Genomic DNA, 12,666 nt, shown 5'->3' with positions numbered 1-12,666 from the left:
GCATGCGCACTCCCATCTGCGTGCGCCGGTTTTCCGTGAGCTGTAGGTCTCTTGCAGGTAGGTGTGCGCATGCACGCCTAGCTGTGCCAGTGGCCTGCCTGCTCTCCACCTCGCGCAGTCCGGAGTTTATTTTAAAAGAACACGCCACGACGGCTCCTCCCACGAGCCGCTCCTGCGTCGGAGAAGGTTTCCGACACAGGCGCGATTGTGAGAGAAGACACTCGGCACCCTCAAACCCAAAAATGTGTCAACGGGACCGCGGGCAGGGAAGGGGGGGGCGGGGCAGCAAGGGACGAAGGGAGCCACGGCGCTATTCTGTCGGCTCCCACACACAACCTACTCCTCCCGCGGCCCGGACAACGAACTCCACAGATGCAGTGTGGCCAAACCAGCTCCCCGCGGCCCAGCAGAGGCCCCGCGCCAGAGCGCGTCGGCAAACGATGCAGAAGCCAGCTCCCCCGGAGCCCAAATCCCAACAACGCCAGACGGAAATAGATACGGTAAAGGGGAAATGGGATCTTGAATATGGTTAGGTAAAAGCAGGACTGGACAGGGGGGGAAGGTAAAAGCAAGGGAGAACGGGAGCAGGGAAAGGGTAAAAGGGAAATGGGATCTTGAATATGGTTAGGTAAAAGCAGGACTGGACAGGGGGGAGGTAAAAGCAAGGGAGAAGGGCTACTGCTGGACAGGGGGAGCAGGGAAGGGGTGCCACTGGACAGGGGGGAGAGAAAGAAAAAAAAAAAAGAAAGAAAGAAAAGAAAAGCACATATATTCTAGCATCCGTTAATCTAACGGGCTTAAACACTAGTATTTGATAATAGGATAATTTACAGATAATTTCTGTAAAAGTATTTCGGATTTCAAAGCCACATTCCAGGAAGTGCTGCAGATGATCTGGGGCAGCCTACAAGAGGGCCTGAGCGACAAGGTTGTTACTCCCAACCCCACCCCCCTTTAGAAAACCATAGTGCGTTTTTTTAGCGCTGGCCGCGGCACTATGAGTGTCAGAACTGTTACCGCTGTGGCTGGTGCTAAAAACCATGCTACAGTTTTGTAAAAGGGGGGGGGGGGGGGGAAATGACTAACGGCTTATGCTAAAGCTGGGGATGGACACTTTGTGGAAAATTCTAGAAATGGGGGCCCGTTCGGGACAGAGGAGGAAGTTTCTAACTAGTCGTTTTACTAAGGTGCGGTAGCCGATTTAGCGCACGCTAAATGCTAACGCGTTCATAGGATATCATGGACGCATTAGCGCATGTTAGCATTTAGCGTGCCCTAATTTTTAGCACATGCTAACACGCACTAGTGCGCCTTAGTAAAAGGACCCCGTGTGCCTTAAGACAATGTAATTTACACAAATTGTAATCCGCTTAGTTTTAAGCGGAACAGAAATGTTAAAAATAAACAAATAAATAAATAAATGGTGCCTTAATTTAGGCCACTTAAGTTAATAGGGAAATGCCACTTCAAATGGTACTTAAATAAAATGTCAAAGCCTACACAAATGGTGCTGGAATCGCGCCTCCGGAGGTGCCTTGCCACTGTAGACATGGCTAACGCCAGACGTGGCAGTAGACGCGATTCATGTCAAAGGAAGACGCCGGAAATGTAGGCCTTGAAAACCCTGGTCTACATTTCTGGCGCCTATCTTTGCCGGAGGCATGATTCTCTAAGCAATGCCGTCACGTGATTGACAGACAATTGGCGGCCACTTTTAAGGTAGCTGACGACAATGGCGCTATTTAGGGGTCCTGTTACTAAGGCATTTTAGTGCACGCTAACGCATCTATTATAGTCTATGGACGCGTTAGCGTGCGCTAAAACAGCTAGCACGCCTTAGTACAAGGACCCTTTAGAGAATCTGGGCTTTTTGAGCATTCACAGTGACTGCAAAATTTGGACACATTCTTAATTGTATTGTTTGAATTAGAGAATGACACGGGGAAAACATTTGTCCCTGCCTCCGCCCCATCCCCGCTAGCTCCATCCCCTATCCCCGTCCTCGCAAGCTCCATCCCCGTCCCATCACCGCAAGCTCGATCCCTGTCCCCGCCCCCACATATATTCACCACCAAAATGTACAGCATCTGTTCCTTTTCATCCCCCTTTGCCTGGTCCAGCAGCCCCCTCCCTCCCGCCGCAGTCCAGCAGCTCCCTCCCTTCTTTCCCCTTACCTTTGTTGGCTTACTTTAATTTCCATCTTAACAAGCCGCCGGAGCCTTGAAGTTGTGTGCAGCTGCCGGAAAGTCCTCCTCTGACGCAATTGGAAACAGGAAGTTGCATCAGAGGAGGACTTTCCTGCAGCTGCATGCGACTTCAAGGCTCTGGCGGCTTGTTAAGATGAAAATTAAAGTACTGTATGCCAGTAAAGGTAAGGGGAAGGGAAGGAGGGAGAGAGATGCCCAGACCGCGATTGGGAGGAAGGACGGAGGGGGCTGCTAGACTGCGCGATCCTCGGTTAACTGCGGGGACAAGGCCATTCACCACTCCACGGGGCGGTGAATGGCCTTCTCCCCGTCCCCGGGGTGACTATTTTTTTCATCCCCGTTTCTGCGGATTACCTGCGGCTATCCGCGGGCAACACTCACCATGTCATTCTCTAGTTTAAATGACCTTATTTTAGCAAGAACATTTTAGTGTGAAAAATTGCTAGGCAGTAATGCTAAAGTGCCAATAACATCAACATAGTTTAAGATAATTAAATGTTGTTTAATAGTAATATGTATGCATGATGACTAAATAAGTACATAAAAATTCTTATTGGAATTCAAATGGTTGCAGAGAAAATGGAAAAAAACTGTAGGGTTTTTTTTTGTTTTTTGCCTCACCCTGTATACAGTATATAAAGAGCTCCCTTATCAGCTGTAGTTTGCTTAGGAACTGTGCTAAGGTGAAGAGGAGAAATAGATCGTGACCTTCAGAAATTTTACAAATAGTTTTCAAAGTTTATTTTCTCCTAAGCATCTGTAGCAAAGAGGGAGGAGCTTTTTTTTTCACTCAGAGAATAGTTAAGCTCTGGAACGAATTGCCCGAGGTTGAGGTAAGAACGGATAGCGTAGCTGGTTTTAAGAAAGGTTTGGACAAAATTCCTGGAGGAAAAGTCCATAGTCTGTTTCTGAGACAGACATGGGGAAAGCCACTGCTTGTCCTGAATCGGTAGCACGGAATGTTGCTAGTATTTGGGATTCTAGAATGTCGTTACTCCTGGGATTCCGGAATCTTGCTATTCCTTGAGATTCTGTATGCAATGTTGCTACTCCTTGGGTTTTGGACACCGTGAGAACGGTTCTACTGGGCTTGATGGACCATTGATTTGACCCAGTAAGGCTATTCTTAAGTTCTTATGGGAGTGATTATAGTATTATCAAATCTTTGCCTCTGTGCTACAAGTCCCAGTTTTAGCTCAGGTAGTCAGGTGGGAGGGAGGTGCGTTTCGTTTATTAATTCACCTTAAATTTAATGCAGGTTAAATCCATTTAATGCATGCTCATCTACAAATCTGATTATATTAAGGCCCCCTTTTACAAAGCCGTAATAGAGGTTTCTACCGTGGACCAGTGAATTAAATACTTTCACGCTCATAGCAATTCTATGAGTGTCAGAGCATTTACCTCTCCATCTGCGATATAAACCTCTACTGCGGTTTTGTAAAAGCCAGCGTAAGTCAATTAGTTTGTGCTAAAGTGCTCTAATGCACGTTAAAGAAATGTTTATCAACATAAATGTCTGAACAGAACTGAACATTTTCTAAAAATTGCAAAAAAATGTTGAAATTAACTGAATAGGAACTGGGAAAAAAAAAAGCTTTGGATATTTAGGGAGCTCCATTCAGCCACTGGTGCTTAGCTTTTCCTTAAACGCTTGCCATCACTGGTTGACTTAGACCTGGTTATTTAGCGTCAGACCCTATCTTGGTCCCTATCCGAATCTGGGGCGGCTGCCCTGAGTTATCTAGGTACTGTCAATATTAAGCAGCAATACCCATTTAACTTAGGACACGACCCGATTGCTGTAATTCTGGTTTTGGCGACTAGGCTATTGATGGAAATGATCAGCTTTGGCCTTGGCTTCTTCCCTGACCTCTCCCTTTCCCTACAACAACTTCCCTCTTTCTGGATTTCACTTTGGGCTCAACATCAACCAGCAGGGCATCAAGATGCAAGCTGTCCGGTGGAATGAAGTACCGAATGTTATTTTTTCAAGGAGCGGTGCAAGGAAGAAAAGAATAAAATGGTAATATTAATGAAGGAGAGATGGAAAGGCAATGTGGTGCCAGCAGGGTGGGAGGAGAGAAGGAAGGAAAGCGGTGACGTAGGGAGTAGTGAGGGAGAGAGTGGTGATGGTGGAAAGAAGGGAATGTGGCGATGCTAAGGGAAGGGGGGAAGAGGAAAAGGGAAGTGATGATGGTAGGGAAAGGGGGAGAGCAATGCTCACCAGAACAGAAGGCGATGCCAGGAAGTGGGTGCAGAAGGAAGGCGATGATGCTGGGTAGGGGGGAGGGGGAGGTGATGGTGTCTGCCACGACAAAGTGAACCCAGTGTTGGATGTGCTGCAACATGAAAAAGGTTGGGAACAACTGACTTAGATGCCTCTGGGTTGACTGGTCTGATTCCAGCAATTGACTGGCTGCTTCGTTCAAGGATTCATTGATCTTATTTGTTTTCGTTGTACTGCCACTTTGTTTTAATACCTTAACCCACTGAGGAGACAAACTCTGGGCTGCCATTAATAGAATTTTTACTAAATAGAACTGTGCAAATCAAAACGTACAGGGTATTTCTTCTCCAAGCAACTGATACCTACTCTGAATTTGTCTCAAGACTCAGCTAAATACCAAAAAAAGGGAGAGTGGTGGGATCATAAATAAATGATTGGAGGGTGCTCAAGGTCAAAGAAATGTATTGTAGGCAGACACTTTAGTGATAAACAACAATCATAAAGCAAGCATCTAACGTCCACCGAAAGACAGAGAAAAGAGGAAGGCCGGAACATCACTAATATTTGTGGGTTTTTAGTGATTCTGATTGCTGTTGAGTTGCACAGTCACGGGGACTGTTCCCTCTATGCAGAGCAGCAGTCCGCCAGCTGCATTGCTGCCAGTAGGGGGTGGTGTTTCAGCATTGTGTTTTCAATCCCTAGGGACAGGCGGGAGGCCTGCAGAGTCTGCAAATACTTCTTTTTTCTCCTCCCCCACTCCAATCTGAGACCTTCCCCCTCCTCCATCCTACTCTGAGTCTCTGTCTTCTGCCCCCCTACTTCTTGACACGGTTATTAATTATTTAGTATAGTTCTCACCATGGCTCTTCTGAGGCAACAAAAGCCATTCATTTCCATGTTCCTTTTTGCTTATGTACTTTATAATTACTTAATTTTCTTTAAAAAAAAAACTGTTTGGGGGAAAACTGCTCAGAAAAGATCCACCTGGAATTGAGAGGATAAGCCAGAACCTCTCCCTGAGTGGCATAGTGGTTAGAGCAACAGCTTCGGCACCCTGAGGTTGTGGGTTCAAATCCCATGCTGCTCCTTGTGACCCTGGGCAACTCACTTAATCCCCTCATTGCCCCAGGTACATTAAATCAGAGCTGCTCAAGTCCGGGTCCTCGAGATCTACTGGCAGGCCAGGTTTTCTGGATATCTGCAATGAACATGCATATGTGAGATTTGCATACCAAGAAGGCAGTGCAGGCAAATCTCTCTCATGCATATTCATTGAGGATATCCAGAAAACCTGGCCTGCCAGTAGATCTCGAGGAACAGACTTGGGCAGCCCCGCATTAGATAGATCGTGAGCCCACCAGGACAGACAGGGAAAAATGCTTGAGTACCTGAATAAATTCATGTAAACTGTTCTGAACTCCTTCCTTGGGACAACAGTATAGAACATTGAATAAATAAATAGTGTGAAAAGCCTCAGCCTCTCATAACCAGAGCTGGTATTGTGACATCATAATGCCTCATTCCACCAATGCCTAAGAGCCAACTTCATCAGTGATGTCACAATGGCTTAATTGTCCCATACTTGACTCACTTATACTACATTTTGATGTCTAGAGTGGTGTAGTGGGTAAAGCTAAAGCCTCAGCACCCTGAGGTTGTGGGTTCAAACCCATACTGCTCCTTGTCACTTAATCCCCCCATTGCCCCAGGTACATTAGATAGATTGTGAGCCCACTGGGACAGACAGGGAAAAATGCTTGAGTACCTGAATAAATTCATGTAAACCGTTCTGAGCTTCCCTGAGAGAACATTGAATAAATAAATAGTGTGAAAAGCCTCAGTCTCTTATAACCAGAGCTGCTATTGTGACATCATAATGCCTCATTCCACCAATGCCTAAGAACCAGCCTCCTCAGTGATGTCACAATGGCTTCCCTGTTCTATACTTGACTCACTTTTACTACTCTTCATTTCTAGAGTGGTACAGTGGTTAGAGGTGCAGCCTTAGCACCCTGAGGTTGTGGGTTCAAACCCACGCTGCTCCTTGTGACCCTGGGCAAGTCACTTAATCCCCCCATTGCCCCAGGTACATTAGATAGATCGTGAGCCCACCAGGACAGACAGGGAAAAATGCTTGAGTACCTGAATAAATTCATGTAAACCTTTCTGAGCTCACATAAGAACATAAGAAGTTGCCTCTGCTGAGTCAGACCAGAGGTCCATCGCGCCCAGCAGTCCGCACCTGCGGTGGCCCATCAGGCCCATGACCTGTACGGTGATCATTGTCTGAACCCTTAAATCCCCTTGGTCTCTATCTAAACTCTCTCTATATCCCATCTCTACCTCTATCTGTATCCCTCAATCCCCCTATCTTTCAGGAATTTATCTAATCCTTCTTTAAAACCCTGGAGTGTACTCTGTCCTATCACAGCCTCCGGCAGTGTGTTCCATGTGTCCACTACCCTCTGAGTGAAAAAGAACTTCCTAGCATTGGTTCTAAACCTGTCCCCTTTCAGCTTCTCCGAGTGCCCCCTTGTACTTGTGGGCCCCATTAGTCTGAAGAATCTATTTCTGTCTACCTTCTCGATACCTCTCATGATCTTGAAAGTCACTATCATGTCTCCTCTGAGTCTGGGAGAACAGTATAGAAAACTGAATAAATAAATAGTGTGAAAAGCTTCAGCCTCTGATAACCAGAGCTGCTATTGTGACATCATAATGCCTCATTCCACCAATGCCTAAGAACCAGCCTCCTCAGTGATGTCACAATGGCTTCCCTGTTCTATACTTGACTCACTTTTACTACTCTTCATTTCTAGAGTGGTACAGTGGTTAGAGGTACAGCCTTAGCACCCTGAGGTTGTGGGTTCAAACCCATGCTGCTCCTTGTGACCCTGGACAAGTCACTTAATCCCCTGTTGCCCCAGGTACATTAGATAGATTGTGAGCCCACCAGGCCAGATAGGGAAACATGCTTGAGTACCTGAATAAATTCATATAAACCGTTCTGAGCTCCCCCTGGGAGAACAGTATAGAAAAACGAATGAATAAAATCACTCTGAATCTCAACCCTTGTGCTCATAAATTTGCTTGTCTGAACTGAGGTGCCTAATTTCTGAATCCAGGACTGAAAATCGGTGCTAAGCGCCTAACTTCTTTTCCCTGCTCTATGGGCCCCTTTTACAAAGCTGCGGCAGCAATTTCCACCCATTCAGTGCCTATGGGCTGCGTTGAACTTGCTGCATAAGAATCGCTCCTGTGTAAAAGGGACCCAAAATCTGCCCGTTACCACCTCGTTTGTATGCTTTTAAGTAAGAGTTTAGTGAAATTCTGAGTAAAATTATGCACTCAGCTCTAGTCCGTTAACAAACAGGTCGATTTAGGAGCAGAACTCGCAAAGTTAGGAACAGAAATCCTTTGGATATTGGCAGCGGCATAGTGAGGGTAGGTGGCCCCCCCCCTCCCCACTCCTTCCACACCCCTACGCCACACTCACGTCCTCCCTTCTCACCCTGTACCTCTTTAAATCTTCGCCAATGCGAGCAGCTTCTCTGGCCTGCTGCTTGTGCTGGCATTGGCTTTCCCTCTGACATCACTTCCTGGCCCCGCGATCTGGAAGTGATTTCAGAGGAAGCCAGGCTGGTGCGGGCAACAGACTGGAGAAGTCGCTCGTGCTGGTGAAGGTTTTAAAGAGATAAAGGAGCGGGGAAGGGAGGGCGCAAGGGTGGCATGGGGGCCAGTGAGGAGCTAGTGCCCTCACCAAGATGGCACCTGAGGCAGTCTGTCCCCCCCTCCCGCTCCCGCCTTACTATGACACTGGATATTGGGCCCTATGAACCAATAAGCTGACCAGTAGGTTTGGGATAGAGAATGACACGGGGACAATTTTTTTCCCCGTCCCCGCAATAACTCAATTTTCCCATCCCGTCTCCGCAGGTTTTGTCGCTGTCTCTGTCCCTTTCCCATAAGCTTTGTCTTAACTGCACAAGTCTCGAATACTTAGGATTTTAAAGTATCTGAGGTTTGTGGAGATGAGGACGGAGCTTAGGCATTGGTGGAATGAGGCATTATGACATCACAATCTGAGCTCTAGAATGTTGCTACTTAGGATTTTAAAGGGTTTGAGGCTCGTGCAGATGAGGACAGAGCTTAGGCATTGGTGGAATGAGGCATTATGACATCACAAGCTGAGCTCTAGAATGTTGCTACTTAGGATTTTAAAGGGTTTGAGGCTCGTGCAGATGAGGACGGAGCTTAGGCATTGGTGGAATGAGGCATTATGACATCACAATCTGAGCTCTAGAATGTTGCTACTTAGGATTTTAAAGGGTTTGAGGCTTGTGCAGATGAGGACGGAGTTTAGGCATTGGTGGAATGAGGCATTATGACATCACAATCTGAGCTCTAGAATGTTGCTATTTAGGATTTTAAAGGGTTTGAGGCTTGTGCAGATGAGGACGGAGCTTGCAGGAATGGAACTCGCGGGCATGGGACGGGAAAAGGGGAGAGAAAAAAATTTGTCCCTATGTCATTCTCTAGTTTGGTTCTGCCTGCTTCCTGGGGTCTGTGACTGCAACATCTTCAGCTTGGACCCGAACTTGGGCATGACAAGCAGATCTTACGCCACGGGTCTTCGGGCTGGCCTAACACGGACTGAACCGCTGCACACCTGGGGTATTTCCCATCAGCTAATTTACAGACACTTTCATCAGTGTGCAAACATTTTGCAATTCCAGTTTTTAATGTCAATATTGAACTCTAGCTGCTTTTATTTCTACCCACAAACTTCGTACAGCTGTTATTTTGCCAAATGTCTTTAATTTCAAAGCATGACCGCTATGCACTTCTTATTAAATCCCTGTGATGATAGACAAGAAAACATGTCAAATTCTACTTAAAATCTTTACTATTACACTTTCTTCTAACAATAAAGCCTTAATGATTCTGTTCCTTTTACTGCACATATTATTAAACAACCTCCGGTGGATAATGTTACCTTAGCAGCGTTTGGAGATTCGACTGAACCGGCCACAGGAATCTTTATTCTTGCAGAGTTCACCTTTGGGTGGAAAATGGTCTATTTGCAAGGAAAAGCTTTTCCCTAAGTCTTCTCTCCCGATGCCCCTTTGGAATATTTTTCTTTGAACTTTTCTCGAAGTTCTAAGGGCATATTCCCGTCAACACGGAACGAAACATTGACAGCTCAATGATTCTTTTGTGACATTTTAGCAAAACTAATAATAAAAAAAACCCCCACACAAAATCAAAAAAAGGCCAAAAATCCAGTAGCAGCTATTTGTTTCCCCTCCCCCCCCCTCCAAAAAGTCAATATAAAAGCTGATGGCAGAAAGAAACATTTATTTTACGAAGCCCTTCTGGTCACAGTTTCTAACGCTCCCGTTCCTCTGTGTGGTGTTGTCTATACGTCCTTGGCAGACTGATCGGTACAAATGCTCCATGGACATTATGGCCATTCCCTTTAGCAGCGGTAAACTTCAGTCCTGCGTCGGCTCAGTAACTTCCCCATCAGCGCCGCGCTTTCTTTTTCTCGTTAACAGCTGTTTCGTTTCGTTTCGTTTCGATCTCGGTTAAGGTTCCAGACTTACGCTCGTTGCCAATGTACACAAACCAAGCGCCGGGCAATTTTTTTTTTTTTAGCCTCGCATTTCCCGGATCCGTGCTAAAGGGTCCACCTGCTTTTGTGGAAGTTGGGGGGGGGGGGGGGGACCGCTGGTCCGCTTAATCGTTCCCCAGGTGCGTACGCGCCAACGTAGAAGGAAGGATTCTTAGCGCGCAGCCTTGGAAAATGCCGCGACAAAGCGCGCAAGGGGAGGCGGACGCATTTCCCAGCGTCTTTTCGCGCCGCATCGTCTGCTCGATCCCCCCCAGCGAAGAAGAGACCTTTCCCCCCTCGGAGAGCGCTTGTTTTTCTCAAATCCTGCGCGATCGGGAGAGACCCCCTCCTCTTGGACACCTTCCGGCCGAATAGACGCACATTCTGGAGCGAGACGCAGCAGCTCTTTCACCCCTGAGGTTCAAACGAAAGCTCCTTTCCCCTCCTCCCCTCCCTCCCTCCCATTGGGAGCAGAAATACGTGATGCGATGTCTGCTGAGAATCAGTCGGTTTTCCCTATTTTAAAATGTAAGAACGTGCAGGTCTTATCTCAGTCTCGGATTCATCTGGGAGTCTCCTTGGTAACTAGCTGTTCCTCTTGGACGATTCCTGTTAGATCAGAGCTCTCTAAATGCAAAAATAAGAGAGACCGTAAACAGAAACAGAAGCGAGACGTGTCTGAAAATGTGTGTTCACTTCACATTTATACAGATATATACAGATCTTACATATATAGGGAATCCCCCCCCCCCTTTGTTCTTGCAAAACTGTAATATTCTCGAGGAAACATTCTACCTTGACCCTGTATGTTATGTGTTTATTCGCCTATGGATTATTTTTTTTTTGGGTCTCCAAGTCTCTTCAGCGTTCAAAACAAGTATGGCAGCCTCCCCAGTTTTGCAGATTTTTGGTTCTAATGATCAGTTTTCGACATTGGTAAACAGGAGGGGGGGGGGGGAGGGGAAGCAGCTGGGTTCTGTCATGGCACTTAATTGCCCATTTTATGCTCATCATAACCCAAAATCTCTCTTCTCAGGGCTACAAATAGGACACATTTGAGTCAAGAGACGGCGGGGTTGGAAGTATAAATGATACCACATTTTGGGGGGGGGGGGGAAATAGTTTCTTGCATGGTCAGATGGCAGAAACAAATGTGGGGGGTGCGGAAGAAATGGGACGTCATCGGACGGTAGATGAGAACATTTTTATAACATTATATTATACAGCGAGAAGTGTTTACATTAATTGGCATGAACAGTTGCTGGGTCCATCAACCACATTGCCTTGTAAAAAATGCTTGCTGGACCTTTAAGGGAACTCACGTTGGGGAAGGGGTAAAACGCGGACCTCACGGACCTTTTGGGGAAGGGGTATAACACGGACCTGACGGACCTCGCGGATCTTAAGAACATAAGAAGTTGCCTCCGCTGGGGCAGAACCTACCTCTACTCCTATCTATGCCCCTCAATCCCTTTGTCCTCCAGGTACCTATCCAAACCTTCTTTGAAGCCCTGTAGCGTGCTCCTGTTAATCACATCTTCCAGCAGCGCGTTCCATGTATCCACCACCCTCTGGGTGAAAAAGAATTTCCTGGCGTTTGTTCTAAACCTTCCCCCTTTCAATTTCTCTGAGTGTCCCCTTGTACTTAGGGTTCCCTATAATTTAAAAAAATCTGTCCCTGTCTACTCTTTCTATGCCCTTCATGATCTTGAAGGTTTCTATCATGTCTCCCCTAAGTCTCCGCTTTTCCAGGGAGAAAAGCCCCAGCTTCTTCAACCACACGTCCTTAAAAATCTGAGGTCCGTGTCCGTGCCACATGTAGTTTCTGGCTCTTACAGACCTCGATGACATTTCAGCGCTGACGGATCCTAATACTTTTCCCTCCCTATGCTGAGACGGATCCGTCAGCGCTAAAATGTCATCGAGGTCTGTAAGAGACAGAAACTACATGTGGCACGGACACGGACCTTAGATTTTTAAGGACGTGCGGTTTTAGATCCGCTAGGTCTGTCAGGTCCGCGTTTTACCCCTTCCCCTCACCTTGTGCTACTATTGAAAGACGTGTGAGTTTGACCCAGGTGCCGTGCCTTCCCTTCCCTTCCCCTCCCCTCCCCTCCCTTTTCATATTTTCACATTCTGCATTAACACACTTGTTTCACAACTCTGCAGGCCACATTCTACATTTTCAATATGAAAGAACAATTATAGCAATATTCCAAAAGTAATCAAAAAGAAAAAACTGAAAAGTCGATAAAATTCCTTTTTGGAACATTTATCACAGCAAACTCAAAGCTAGCTTCATTTCCAAAGTCCTGTTGAAGTTAAGCAGAGTCCACCTGTGTCCAATTATTGTAGCTCCCTCAATCTGAATTCTCCAGGATGAAGACTCAAGCAGTTTCTATTGTATGAAATGAATTTGAAGCAAAGGTCTAAACATGTTGAACATGAAGCTGCTGGAAAAGCTCCAGGCTAAAAGGTACAGATTGGGGAAAGGCTCTAAAATTTTTTCAATGTGTTCATATTTGGAGAGAGCAACACGAGGATGGAAAAACCAGTGGATTTGTGGGATGTTAAGTTTAACTATGATTTTTTTCTTTAATCATCTATAGGGGTCC

At 46.3% G+C, this 12,666-nt stretch overlaps 1 protein-coding gene across 2 annotated transcripts in view; it reads right to left on the bottom strand.

The window, feature by feature from the left end:
• The window catches only part of KCNMB2 (potassium calcium-activated channel subfamily M regulatory beta subunit 2), a 256,991-nt gene that overhangs the window by 126,323 nt on the left and 118,002 nt on the right, over window positions 1-12,666 (bottom strand). Inside the window, exon 2 of one of the 2 annotated variants that reach the window (XM_033959692.1) lies at window positions 9,434-10,678. The exons of the other annotated variant lie outside the window; for it this stretch is intronic. The gene's annotated coding sequence lies outside the window, so the exon portion shown is untranslated. The remainder of the gene's footprint in view (window positions 1-9,433; window positions 10,679-12,666) is intronic. 2 annotated transcript variants of the gene reach the window in all.

The sequence above is a fragment of the Geotrypetes seraphini genome, chromosome 9, assembly GCF_902459505.1.
Source record: "Geotrypetes seraphini chromosome 9, aGeoSer1.1, whole genome shotgun sequence".
NCBI classification, from domain to species: domain Eukaryota; kingdom Metazoa; phylum Chordata; class Amphibia; order Gymnophiona; family Dermophiidae; genus Geotrypetes; species Geotrypetes seraphini.
The sequence above is the reverse complement of the archived record's forward strand: the minus strand, read 5'-3'. Positions and strand labels throughout refer to the sequence as shown.